This window comes from Aegilops tauschii, chromosome 2, assembly GCF_002575655.3.
Source record: "Aegilops tauschii subsp. strangulata cultivar AL8/78 chromosome 2, Aet v6.0, whole genome shotgun sequence".
Classification (NCBI taxonomy): domain Eukaryota; kingdom Viridiplantae; phylum Streptophyta; class Magnoliopsida; order Poales; family Poaceae; genus Aegilops; species Aegilops tauschii.
Window position 1 is genome coordinate 540,233,446 of NC_053036.3, and position 14,513 is coordinate 540,247,958.

The following is a 14,513-nucleotide window of genomic DNA, read 5'->3' on the forward strand; positions in this document are numbered from 1 at the left end:
CCGGTGAGTTCGTCCCATGGAACTATCCTATTATTCATCCTGAAATTGGTAGCTAGCCTCAGAAGAGTCCTGCTCATCCCAGGGTGAAAACTACGATCGAAAGGATAATGGGACATCTCACTACACTACACTGGAATGCTTATCCACCTCCGTCTGAAGGGGGGTTTTATAGGTAGAGAGGAGAAAATGGCGGGAAAGAACGACTGCGGTATGGCGGGAAAGGGTTGGCGGGAAACGGGTGGCGGGAAACGGGTGGCGGGAAATAGTTGGCGCGAACATATGGTGGGAAAGAGTTTGCGGGAACATATGGCGGGAAAGGGTTGTGCGGAATACGTCATAGTTTAAAAAAAAACCGGGATCGTTCGGAAAAAAAATGATGGCATGCACCAGTCGGCCCACAGCAGGCCAATTAGTCCTTGTCGGCCCACTACAGGCCTATCGGCCAACTGCAGGCCGACTGGACCCTGTCGGCCAACTGCCGGCCGACTGGACTTGATCTGGTGCCCGACAGCCCAATCGGCCAGCAGCAAGCAGATGGGCCACCAGTCGGCCTGATGTGGGCTGACTAGGCTCAGTCGGCCTGCAACGGGCCGACGGTGTATTATTTTTGAAAATTATTTTTTCAGCGTAATATTTCTGTAATTTAATTAAAAAATGTATTATTTAAAAAAAATTAGCTCGGCCAAGTGTAAGCCGATTATAGGCTGCACCACATCACCCTCCGGCCACTCGGCCTGGTGGGCATGCAGTTGGCCGGGCCCAGTTGGCCGCGGCGAAGCCGAAGGTGGCCGAGAAGCCATCGGCCGCCCCGCGCCCCCCTTCTTCCTCCTCCATTCTTCTTCTTTACTTCTTTCCTTCTCTCCCCACCCGAAAACATTCTAATTTATACACGAAACATAGCCGATTCTTGCCCGTTTTCCACCGTAGTTGCATTCTAGAGGGTTGGGGGAGGCAAGGGAAACCTCGATTTCGTGATGAGATAGCTCATGGTAAGATTCAACAGACATTTTCTCTGTCATAGTTGTTCTGGTAATATGTTTAGGTGTGAAATATAACGGTGTGTGATTATTTAGTTGGTTCGGTAATATTCTGTAATATATTTAGATGTCAAATATTTAGGTGTGTGTGGATATTGTTAGTTGGTCCGGTAATATTCTGTAATACATTTAGATGTCAAATATTTAGGGGTGTGAATATGTTTAGTTGCTTCGGTAATATCCCGTAATATATTTAGATGTCAAATATTTAGGTGTGCGAATATTTTTAGTTTGTCCTGCTACTTAATAGTTGTCCATGTTGAATAATTTTTTAGGTCAGTAGAGATGTCTGATGTAGTGGAGTTTGTTTTTTTACTACGGCCCTCGTACTGTCCGAATAAATGAGATGGGAGCTGATCTGAGTGAATTTCGGTACATAGAGGTGCCACTGAATGGCCGTCAAACATGGCCTGTTAGTCAGTTGACAGACTGGTTGACAGGATGTTTATGGCTTAATACTGAAACACACACCGTCGGTGTTCATGCATTGTGGACCCGGTCAAGTTCAACCATTTACTTTTATTTGAGGCCAATAGAGCGTGACTCTCAGTGGGTGCGCTGGTTACAAGGTTGTGAAAGCAGGGGATGCCATCCTGTCGCCTTAGTGCTTCCAGTCGTGAAGGAGGTCAGTGCAACTGAAGGTGAGGATGGTTCGAACCAGGGTAGAGTAGTCAGGTAGAAGTAGGAAATGCTGATGGTTATTACAGTGGCGAGGTGGATGCTGACGAGGTAGATAGGCACATGCAAAACCAGATGGAAGATGAAGATACAGATGGTGATGATGCTCATGCCGATGATTCTGACGAGTCAGATGAAGAAGATGAAGAAGAGAACGCAGAGGAAGTGTCGAATCTTGCATCATGGAATCAGGACTTCTCATCTGCAATGACCGTGAACGATGGCTATGATTCTGCCTGGCAATATCACCAGAACAACATTGCGACGGGTGCTATGTATCCCAACAAGGAAGCTCTGAAGGATGCAATCATTAAATCGGCAATGTCCATTGAAAGGGTTTTTGGAGCTCAGAACTTGACAATGGTATGCAAGAACATACATGTCCGCCAGGGTGCATGGCTATCTCCCAAAGTATGACACAAGTTAGGTGATCAGTGACTTAGTTCATCACACTTGTGTTATTCTCAGTATCCCTCAAGATCATGGCAACCTTTCATCCACGCTTATTGCTCGGTTGCTTTACAATGAGATAGTGGAGAGCAAAGCGGTAGAAGTGAAGGCTATCCAGACAAAAGCATTCGTCAGGTTGAAGTACAATTTTTTTATGGCAAGACTTGGAGGGCTAACCATAGGGCGCTTGAGACCAGATTTGGTTCGTATTTTGATGCATATGACTCTGTTGTCCGGCTCCTTCACACACTGCAGGACCCGCTATGGAAGTACAATTTGATACGTGACAAACTTAATGTGAGCATGCAGAGACATGTTAAGGACAGAGAAGCTGCAAGAGATGCAGCGGTGAGGGCACATGTTGAAGCAGTAGCCGCATAGTTAGCAACAGGAACATCGGCCGTGGAGGAGGAGCCTGTTGGGCTATGTGACTTGCCAGGATTTGACCTAGCTGGTACTAGGAGAAGGCTCGGGAGGTCGATTAAAACCTTCTAGCAGTGGATAGAGGATGAGCCTTTGGAGAGATGGTCTTTGTTGCATGACACACATGGAGCAAGGTATGGTGTCATGACTACCAACCTTGTAGAAACATACAACTTTGTTCTTAGAGGAAACCGAACATTACCACTTACAACCATCGTCAATGGTATTTTCTATGGCATCGTGAAGTATTTCAAAGATAGACGTCAAAAAGCGGAGCAACATATCCTGAACAACCCAAACACACGTTATTGTGAAAGGGTCATGAAGTACATGGACGAAAAGATGGAAAAAGCTAGGTCACACACTGTAGTCGCCATCGGTAATCAAGAAAGAAGGTTTGAGGTCCGCTTAGCTAATAACAAATTCGGATGTGCAAATGAGCTGAGGACACATGACGTGAAAATTGGAAACGAAGCCTTGCCAACGTGTGAGTGCACATGCAACAAATCGAAGTTGTTTCACCTACCTTGCTCCCATGTACTTGCTGTTTACGGGCAGCTAGGAATGGACGCAATCTCGTTTGTGTCTCCATTTTTTTAAAGAGTCTGTCCTCAATACCTGGACAGGTGAGTTGCTGGGATTTCGATCAATGGGTAACTTCAACACCGTGAACCCTATTGAAAGGCGTTACATTCCAGACCCAAAGAATATGCATACAAGTAGAGGCAGACGACAGTGTCAGCGCATCCAGAATGATATGGTGAATCTGAAGCAAGAGGCCCGACTAGGCAATGCATTCTATGCAATGAATTTGGTCATAGGGACACTAATTGTCCCACTTTCGTCACTGCCAGTGGTACTGGGCGTGGACGAGGCAACCGGGGACAAAGAGGAGTGAGAGGAGGAAGAGGAGTAAGATGGAGAGGAAGAAGCTAGGCTGCGTTGAAATTTGTATTAAGTGTGGCACTATGTTCTAAATTTATATTAAGTGTGGCACTATGTTCTAAATCTGTATTAATTGTGGCACTATGTTCTAAATCTGTATTAAGTGTGGCACCATGTTTCAAATATGTATTAAGTGTGCAACTATGTTTAAATTTGTATTAAGTGTGCAACTATGTTTGAAATTTGTATTTGCAGGAATGGCGAGAATGTGGCTGCTTAATCGGGACATTGATAGTAAGCATCGTGCTGCGATATGCTATGAGTGCAAGCTCGAGCCCCTGGTCACTTGCACTCCTAAGGAACACTGTAGGATACATCCGGGATGGGTTGACCGGTACGTGCTTTATTTATTTCCTTCAAGCATGTATATTAATGGGACACACTAACTGAATTATTCTGATATGCAGACTTAAATGGGCTGGCCTTTTACCTTTCGCGCGTCTGGTTGAGTCCACGGATACCTCCAAACGCCTCGCCATCGACTCCTCTTTGCTCACCTGCTTAGTGGACCGTTGGAGGCCTGAGACCCACATGTTTCACTTCCGCTGGGGAGAGATGGCTCCTACTCTGGAGGATGTGTCACTTTTGCTGGGACTACCGTTGGCAGGTCATGCCATAGGACCGTTGGAGGCACCGGTTGGTTGGGAGCTAGGTATTGCACAACGTTTCAGTTGTGTTTATGCCGGTGCTCCGGCTCTGGCATCGGAACATCAGGGACCTAAGTATGATTGGTTGCTTCGTTTCCAGGTTAGTTTCCCTACCTCATATCTTTTAGTTGTCATGCATATGGTTTTACAGAAAATACCTTCACTGTTTATTAATACTTTCTCTTTGCTCAATACAGATCTAGAAGTTCCCGGGGTATCCAAGGGAGCCGCTGAATGCGGCACAGATCACTCGCAGCCTGGAGGCATACTTATTATGGCTTCTCGGCAAGGTGATGTTCACAGAGAACCATGTCACCACTATTAGCGCGCGCTACATCCCTATTGCACTGGAGATCGCGAGCGCTGAGGCGCCGGATCAGATCACACAGAGGAGTTGGGGTTCGACGGTCTTAGCAGCTACATACCGAGGTATGTGCAACGGTTGCCAGCTTACATCGGACACGACAGCCCTTCTTGGATGCCCTCTATTTCTACAACTATGGTCGTGGGAGAGGTTCTCTATAGGACGACCGGACGTACGTGTTAATGAGCCTATGGAATCCCTGTTCGATACTGACGGCATTGACATGCCTACTTTTGGTCTGTGTTGGACACGTCGCAAGGTATGTCTCGTGTTATAATTTAATGCATCTTATTTGTGCACACTATGGCTGAAACTAACTTTTGTTTTGTGCAGAGACGTTATGGTAGTGATCAGACTAGGCGAACATACACGGCATTGAACGAGCAGTTCGATGCGTACACTGGGGTCATCTGGCAGCCCTACACGCAAGCAGCCATAGATGCAAGATACCCCAGCCGTATGTCTGAGCTCTGCACAAGAGATAGTGATTACTGCATGACGAAATCGAAGATCATCTTCGATGTCTTCGTCGAGGAGATGGCCCAGCAAAGGGTTATGAGGCAATTTGGTCTTCAGTAGTTGGTGGTCCCTCCCCCTACAGAGAACCCGGTGCCTGGACACATCCACAGGTATTGTCTAGTTATTCAGTGTTGCATTATCTTTCACAATTGTCCATTTGAAGCATTAGTTAATTGTTGAACACACACCACAATTTTAGGACCACGAGGAAGGGGATTAATAGGACAACTGTTGACTGGCTAGTTAGGCTTCAGCCGTACGTTACAGAATGGGAGACTGCGAGCACACATCTGTGGCACGAGAATGTCGGGTTTGATCTCGATGAATTCAATCGCTACTTGCAGAGGTACATGACCGGAACACGGTTACGCATCGTTCAGCACTCTCACCCAAATGAGATACCTGACCCTAGTCCGTCGGATATGTACCCGAGCTATGATACTTCGGGCTCTAGGCAGTACGCGGTAAGATATATTCTCTTTATGTAATGCAATGCATATAGTTGTCACATACTTTGCCGTGCATGCTTAATTAATTGTTGTGATAATTTTCAGGCTCACTTGACACTCGAACTCCACGACGAGGTGTCCACCTTTGGACGTTCACTATCGTCTGGACCTTTTCTTCAACACCTGTCTGTGCTTCAGCCCTTCGTGACACATATGCAGAACATGATACGAGCTATCTACGAGGCTATCACGTGCACCTGGAGAAGCGACGTTGTTCACCACCAGCAACAACAGCTGCTGCGTCCCTCCACGCACCGACATCAGCCACGTCCACGTCTAGCACATCTGCCGACGACCAGGCCACCCCCTCCCGGCCAACCTGGCAGTTCGACGTGGCAGCACCCACATCACCAGAATCCCACGTCGAGCTTCGTGTTTCAGCCACAGCGACAACTAGCTAGTATGTCTCTTCATATTTATTGTTCTCAATGTCAATTGAGGCGACCTAATTCTTCATGACTTAACGTTCCCTCCTCCAGGAGCCTACAGATATCAGCCGCCTATGTTCGGACATGAGGCGTCTATGTCCGGATCCGCGTGGGGGAGTGATCAAGATCATGAGAAGAATGTACAAGATTACAAGGCGCAGCACACCCAGTGGATGGACATGTATTCGACTCCTCCACCAGGCCCCACACAGTATGACCAGGACGGGTCCGAGATTCCTCCTCGTAACATTAGGGTAGCCCACAGGTTTGGATGGTTGACGCCTCAAGCACCGCCTGAGCGCCATGGCAGACATTGTCACTGATGCTTCTCTCTATCAGTAGACACATGACTATCTACTTATGTATTAGACTTATGTCTATTCTATGTATGAGACAAATGACTATGTATTTATGTATGAGACATATGTCTACTCTATTTTAGTACTCTGTTATCCAACATCGTGCGCCAACTAGAAAATCATATTTAGATAGAACATACCCCTCCTACGATAAGATAGTACAAACAACTGGATACAACTACATCTAAATTAAACGGTAGGTAGGAATGAACTTACAACATACAACTTAGAAACCACATGAAGTCATCATCGTCATCCTCCGTCGATGCAGAACTCTTGCCCTTCGAGGATGCAGAACTCTTGCCCTTTGACAATGCAGAACCCCTGCCCTTCGGCATGAAGATATCGTCTTCATCCTCGCTGTCGGTAGTCCATAAAAAAGTATGTTCTGCTACAACCTTTAGGTATGTTTCACTCTTAGATTGTTGCTTCATCCATCTTCCATGCAACCTGAGAAGTTCGTTCCGTATCTCCTCAAAGGTCCTGGAAAGCCACTCGCACCTACTTAATGCGTGAGCCATCTCATTCAGTAGGGCATCACTACTGATGAGTTCGTCCCACAAAACTAATATGTTGTTAACCCTGAAATCGGCAGCTAAACGCACAAGACATTTGGACATACCAGGGTGAAAACTACGATCAAAAGGATATCTGGACATCTTGGTGAGACTATGAGACTACACTAGAATGCTTGCCCACCTTAGTGCCGAGGGTATTTTATAGGTTGAGAAGACAAAAATAGGCGGGAACTCGGAAGCGGGAACTAGAAAGCGGGAAAATATGGCGGTAACTAGAAAGCGGGAAAATATGGCGGGAGATACTGGCGGGAACTAGAAATCGGGAAAATGTGGCGGGAGATATAGGCGGGAAACGTCGGCCCGAGATATAAGCGGGAACCCAGAAGCAGGAAACATTAGGGGGAGAAAATGGGCGCATGCAGCTATCGGCTTATGGGAAGCCAATTAGTCATAATCGTCTAGGGGAAGACAATTAGTTCCAATATGGCACTAGGTAGCTGACAGGATCTAAACCCAGTGGCCGACAGACCTGTCGGCCACCCTAGCCTGACTGGAGGCCAATCGTCCTCCCTATAGCCGACAGGAAGCCAATTGGCTGCCACCTGGCCGATAGGAGCCAGTCGGCTTCCAGAAGGACGACTATGTATTATTTATAAAAAAAAATCACCGTATTATTTCTATAAATTAATAAAAATGTATTATTAAAAAAATAGCCACACACTGCAGGACCGGAATCTAGGCACGTCGACATCCAAGACTTGTTCATGCTAGAGTTCCCAACTGTGAGGGTGTTGCATCGTCTGTTCTTCTCTTTTGGTGTATGCATCAAAGCTTTGAGTCATTGTTGGCCGATGATATGTGTAGATGACACTTTTCTAATTGGCAAGTACAAGGGTCTGATCCTTACCGCATTGGTCAAGACGACCAAAATCAAGTAGTCCTATTGGCATTTTCTTTTGTGGAGAGCGAGAACATTGAAAGTTGGACATGGTTCTTCAGTCAACTGAATATAGCAGTTGTGCAGGATAAGCCAAATGTGTGCATCATTCATGACATGCATGTAGGTATACTCAGTGCGATAAAGAAACTGACAAACCCTGGTCCTGACGAACAAACTCCATGGCAGGACTTGCAGAGCCGTTGGTGCATGCGCCATCCGGGGGCTGATTTGTTCTCACAGTTCAGAAAGTAAGAACCTCGTGAATCTATTCAAAAAGCTCTGCAAGCAGAACCAGCTATGGAAGTACAATTTGATACGTGGCGGACTTAATGTGTGCACGCAGAGACTTGTTAGGGATAGGAAAGCTGCACAAGATGCAGCAGTGAGGGCACATATTGAAGTAGTAGCTGCACAATTAGCAAAAGGAACATCAGCCGTGGAGGAGGAGCCTGTTGGGCTTTATGCCTTGCCAGAATTTGACCCACCTGGTACTAGGAGAAGGCTCGAGAGGTCGATTAAAACCTTCGAGTAGTGGATAGAGGATGAGCCTTTGGAGAGATGGTCTTTGTTGCATGACACACATGGAGCAAGGTACGGTGTCATGACTACCAACCTCGCAGAAACATACAACTTTGTCCTCAGAGGAAACCGGGCCTTGCCACTTACAGCCATAGTTGAGGGTATTTCAGAGATAGACGTCAAAGAGCAGAGCTGCATATCATGAACAACCCAAACACACGTTACTGTGAAAGGGTTACTAAGTACATGAATGAAAAGGTGGAAAAAGCTAGGTCACACACTGTAGTCGCCATCGGAAATCAAGAAAGAAGATTTGAGGTCCGCTTAGCTAACAACAAATTCGGCTGTGTGATAACCCACAAGTATAGGGGATTAATTGTAGCCTTTCTCGATAAGTGAGAGTGTCGAACCCAACGAGGAGCTAAAGGTAGAATTAGTATTCCCTTCAAGTTCTATCGACCATCGATACAATTATACGCACACTTTACGTTCGCTTTACCTAGAACAAGTAAGAAAATATTTTGTAGGCGCAAGGATAAGTTCGCAAGAATAAAACTAGATGTACTTAGCGAGAATAAAACTACAAGTAATTTGCAAGATAATAAAAGTTAATTTTAGTAGAGAGATTTTTATAACACAAGAGAATGATTTGTCAATAAAACTAGATGTACTTAGCGAGAATAAAACTACGAGTAATTTGTTAGATAATAAAAGTTAATTTTAGTAGAGAGATTTTTGTAACACAAGAGAATGATTTGTCCATAGGCAATCGATAACTAGGCCGGTAATCATTATTATAATTTTATATGAGGGAGAGGCATGAGCTAACATACTTTTCGTACTTGGATCATATACACTTATGATTAGAACTCTAGCAAGCATCCGCAACTACCAATGATCATTAAGGTAAAACCCAACCATAGCATTAAGTATGAAATCCTCTTTACTCCCATACGCAACAACCCCCTTACTCGGGTCTAAGCTTCTGTCACTCTAGCCACCCACTATAATAGGACTATCATGTGTGGGTGCAATAGCAACAATTTCATTCTTAACATAAGGGACTATATCAAGTTCATCTCCATAAGCATAATTCATATTGGCATCATGACCACAAGCATAGCAAGCATCAATTTCATCAAAAAGGGATATTTCAAACAAATCAATGGGATCATAGCATGCATCATAGCATTCATCCTTTGGTAAGTACGAAGGGAAATTAAACAATGTATGAGTTGAAGAGTTACTCTCATTAGGAGGTGGGCATGGGTGATCAATCCACTCTTCCTCCTTTTGTTCTTCGCTCTCCTCCTCATCTTTTTCATCTAATGAGCTCATAGTTTCAACAATTTCTTCTTCCATAGACTCCTGCAAAATATTAGTCTCTTCTTGGACAGTGGAGGAGTCCTAAATATATTCTTTAACATAAGCATCAGAAGCAGAGTTTTTCATAGCAATATTTGAGTATGGAATTGTAACGCCCCGAGACCGATGTTTCAGAAGCCTTCCAGTTATTTCGTTGTTGCTGTGTGTTTTATTTGCTTGTTGCATTCATCATCGCATCATTCACATTGCATCGGCACTCTGTTGCCGTCTTTGTTTTCAAACTTGCATCCCCTCGTAGTTGCGGCGTCCCCCTTGCTTTCGTTGACCGTTTCGAGACCAACCTTGTTCTTTGTTTTCCCTCTTGCCTGGCTTCCTAACCTCTCTGCGCATCCCGCAAACCCCTCGCGTGTGTGTCCGAAAGTTGTCCCGACCCCGACCCGCTTTGTCGTTACCGATGGGTCCGGATAATCCCCTAACATCTATAAAACATCTCCGTTTTCTTATTTGGACTCCCTAGCTATTTATTTGCGACCGTCCGATTACAACCGGAGGGGCTAGAATAGCCCCTAAGTTAACCCACTCACTATATAATCAGTCTACTCTAACCCTAGAAACTAGGGATCCTGTCCCATCCATCCACCTATTCCCGAGCCGCCGCCACCCACCTCCCTTTCTTCCTCGGGATCTCCTCATTCCCCCCGATCCAATCCCACCAACCAGAACCAGCCCTGAAGCTTCCCCTCGATCCCGCCGCCTCCTTGCTCGGGAGAGCAAATGCTCGACCCCGAGCAGCACCAGCGCCTCGTGCCTCCTCCTCCCTTGGTCCTGGACGCGTCCGGCCGCCCACAGCCGTCGTCGTCCACGCCTGCAGGAGCCAGCAGCTGCAGCCCCGAGCCCTCTGCTTCTTTCCCGCCGGCGTCCGAGGCCGCAGCCTCCTCGTCCACGACCACATCACCCCACCGGAGCTCCCTCCGCCGACGAGCATCCACCAGGCCAGGCTGCCCGCTCCTTCTCCCTGTCCTCCTCTTCTTCTCCTTTCTCCCCTTCTCTGACCTCTTCCTCATCTCATCCCTCTCTCGCTCCTCTTCACAGGGAACCGACGCCATGGACGCCCATGCTCTGCTCCGAGTCAACCGTCGCCTCCCTTCCTCATCAGATCCGGCCGGGGCCCGTCGGATCTCGCCGCCCCGCCATGTTCCTGGAGCCACGGAGCCCGTTCGTCCCCTGCATCTGTCGTGCGAGCACGCAAGGACGATGACTAGCGCCAAATCCTGCTCGAGCACCCGTCTGCGTTGACCCACCTGCCTCCGCGCCAAGTCCTGCTGCCGCCCCGCCTTGCTTCCCCTGCCTCGGTCGTGTTGACCAAGGCCCAGCAGCTCCTTCCCTTCGCCAGATCCAACCCGGCCCCCTCCAGCCTCTGCACCGAACTGGGCCTGGCCCATGGTGAGCGCCCCAGCAGCCTGCAGATTTGGCCCGATGCATTTTTTTTCCTTTGGACGATTTTAGCTATTAATCCAGAGAACGTCGGTTTTACAGAAAAGTCCCTAGTCTTCATGCATATAATAACTCATTAACCGTGCATCGGATTAAAAAACTTCATATATGAAAAATGTTAAGAATTCTGTCTAGTTTCATAATATGCAACTTTCATCCATGTTTAAAATGTTTAAATTGCTGTTTGTTTTAATTTGCATAAATGTCATGTTAAAATGGTTTATTTCATAACTAATTAACCGTAGCTCCGAATTTAATAAACTTTATATGTAAATGGGGTAGAAAAATGCATAGGTTAACATGATGCACTTTATTTTCCTGATTAACAACATTAAAATATGCTTTAGGACAGAACAGTACCAAATCTAAAATATGCACATGAGGATTTTCCGGAATTGTTGTTTGTTGTTCCGGCCTCATTTAAAATTGCCTAAATAGTTAGTTTACTTATGCTTCACCCTCTTGCCATGTTTAACAACATTTAATATTGATGAGTACCATAAACGAGAGCGAACTAAATAACTTGAATGTGGTGTTTCGTCAATATGCAACTTGTTACATATTGAGCTCCACTTAATTTGTAGTATTGTTTGTGCACTTTGCCATGCCATGCCTCATTAAACCGGACATGCATCATACTTGTTTGTGCATCATGCCATGTGTATGTGGTGGTTGTTTACTATGTTGTTTGTTTCTTTCCGGGTTGCTTCTCTCGTTAGCTTCGGTTTCGTTCCGGAGTTGTGAGGATTCGTTCGACTACGTCCGTTTGTCTTCTTCATGGACTCGTTCTTCTTCCTAGTGGGATTTCAGGCAAGATGACCATACCCTCGAAATCACTTCTATCTTTGCTTGCTAGTTGTTCGCTCTATTGCTATGCCGCGCTACCTACCACTTGCTATATTATGCCTCCCATATTGCCATGTCAAGCCTCTAACCCACCTTTCCTAGCAAACCGTTGTTTGGCTATGTTACCGCTTTTGCTCAGCCCCTCTTATAGCGTTGCTAGTTGCAGGCGAAGATGAAGTTTGTTCCATGTTGGAACATGATTATGTTGGGATATCACAATATCTCTTATTTAATTAATGCATCTATATACTTGGTAAAGGGTGGAAGGCTCGGCCTTATGCCTGGTGTTTTGTTCCACTCTTGCCGCCCTAGTTTCCGTCATACCGGTGTTATGTTCCTTGATTTTGCGTTCCTTACGCGGTTGGGTGATTTATGGGACCCCCTTGACAGTTCGCTTTGAATAAAACTCCTCCAGCAAGGCCCAACCTTGGTTTTAACATTTGCCACCTAAGCCTTTTCCCTTGGGTTCTGCAGACTCAAGGGTCATCTTTATTTTAAACCCCCGGGCCAGTGCTCCTCTGAGTGTTGGTCCAACCTGTCAGCCGCCGGTGGCCAACAGGGGCAACTCTGGGCTCGCCTACCGAAAGTTTGGACAATCCGGTGTGCCCTGAGAACGAGATATGTGCAGCTCCTATCAGGATTTGTCGGCACATTCGGGCGGCTTTGCTGGTCTTGTTTTACCATTGTCGAAATGTCTTGTAAACCGGGATTCCGAGACTGATCGGGTCTTCCCGGGAGAAGGAATATCCTTCGTTGACCGTGAGAGATTATAATGGGCTAAGTTGGGACACCCCTGCAGGGTATAAACTTTCGAGAGCCGTGCCCGCGGTTATGTAGCAGATGGGATTTTGTTAATGTCCGGTTGTAGAGAACTTGACACTTGACTTAATTAAAATGCATCAACCGTGTGTGTAGCCGTGATGGTCTCTATTCGGCGGAGTCCGGGAAGTGAACACGGTTCTTGTGTTATGGTTGTGCGTAAGTAGTTTCAGGATCACTTCTTGATCACTTCTAGCTTCACGATCGTTGCGTTGCTTCTCTTCTCGCTCTTATTTGCGTATGTTAGCCACCATACATGCTAGTGCTTGCTGCAGCTCCACCTCACTACCCTTTCCTACCCATAAGCTTGAATAGTCTTGATCTCGCGGGTGTGAGATTGCCGAGTCCTCGTGACTCACAGATTCTACCAAAACAGTTGCAGGTGCCGATCATACCAGTGCAGGTGATGCTTCCGAGCTCTAGTGGGAGTTCGACGAGGAACTTGGTCGTTACTATGTTTCGTTTCCTGATGATCAATAGTGGAGCCTAGTTGGGACGATCGGGGATCTAGGATTTGGGGTTATCTTCTTTTTATTTGGATTTGACCGTAGTCGGTCTATATGTGTATCTTGAATGATGTATGAATTTATTTATGTATTGTGTGAAGTGGCGATTGTAAGCCAACTCTCTTTATCCCATTCTTGTTCACTACATGGGATTGTGTGAAGATGACCCTTCTTGCGACAAAACCTACAATGCGGTTATGCCTCTAAGTCGTGCCTCGACACGTGGGAGATATAGCCGCATCGTGGGTGTAACAAGTTGGTAATCAGAGCCATCCCCGACTTAGGAGCCCCCTGCTTGATCGAATCGCTGACGTTGTTGAGTCTAGAACAAAAATGTTTTGAGTCTTAGGATTATATATATCGGATTGTAGGATTCTTTTTACTCCTCAGTGCCTTCGTCGCTCTGGTGAGGTCTCCTGACGTAGATGTTTTGACTTTCCTCTCCTCAAATTTCACAAAAAAATTAGGATCACGCGGGTATCTTGCAATCGTTCCGATGGTTTTGTGACGAGAACATTGTTCTTGGTGTCTCCTGACATTTAGGGGTTGTGGCAGTGTCCCGGGGAGTTGAGCTCCGAGGTGTTGTCGTCACAATTTTATCGTTGCAGTTCTGGAATACCTGAGTTTCGCCGACATCGAAAATCTCTTTTATGCAGTTGTTGGTGAGATCACCTCGACGCCACCCAGTACTGGGGCGGGAGTTCGGGAGTATTGCCATAACTCGTATAACGGATGCTTTTCGAAGGTTGAGGTACACGATTTCCGGAGTTTTCTTGGTTATGTGTTGACAGATGGATACTGCTGGATCTAGGGATTGTTAGTTTGGGTGAGATATATTGTGTCCCCTGTATCCCCAACACCAGATTGCATAACCAGAAAGTTTCGGGAGTTTATAAGTGGGAATTTAAGTAGCTCCTATATCTTTTCGATAGATGTATGATTTGAGATTGGTGTCCAACATCTAGTGGTTCGCTTTTCACGGTCGATTTACAGTGGTCGCGAGGCGTCTTAAAGAATCCTTGGCTATGCCGATTCGGGGACGTCTTGTTTGTCATTCGTGACGTCCGCTGTACGTCATGCCCATGGGGCCTCATCACAAACACTTTGGGCGAAATCTCTATCATATGTTTGTTTCCGGCTTATTCTGCAAGTCAAATCCTTTGTTTTGTTTTATTTGTGGTATTCG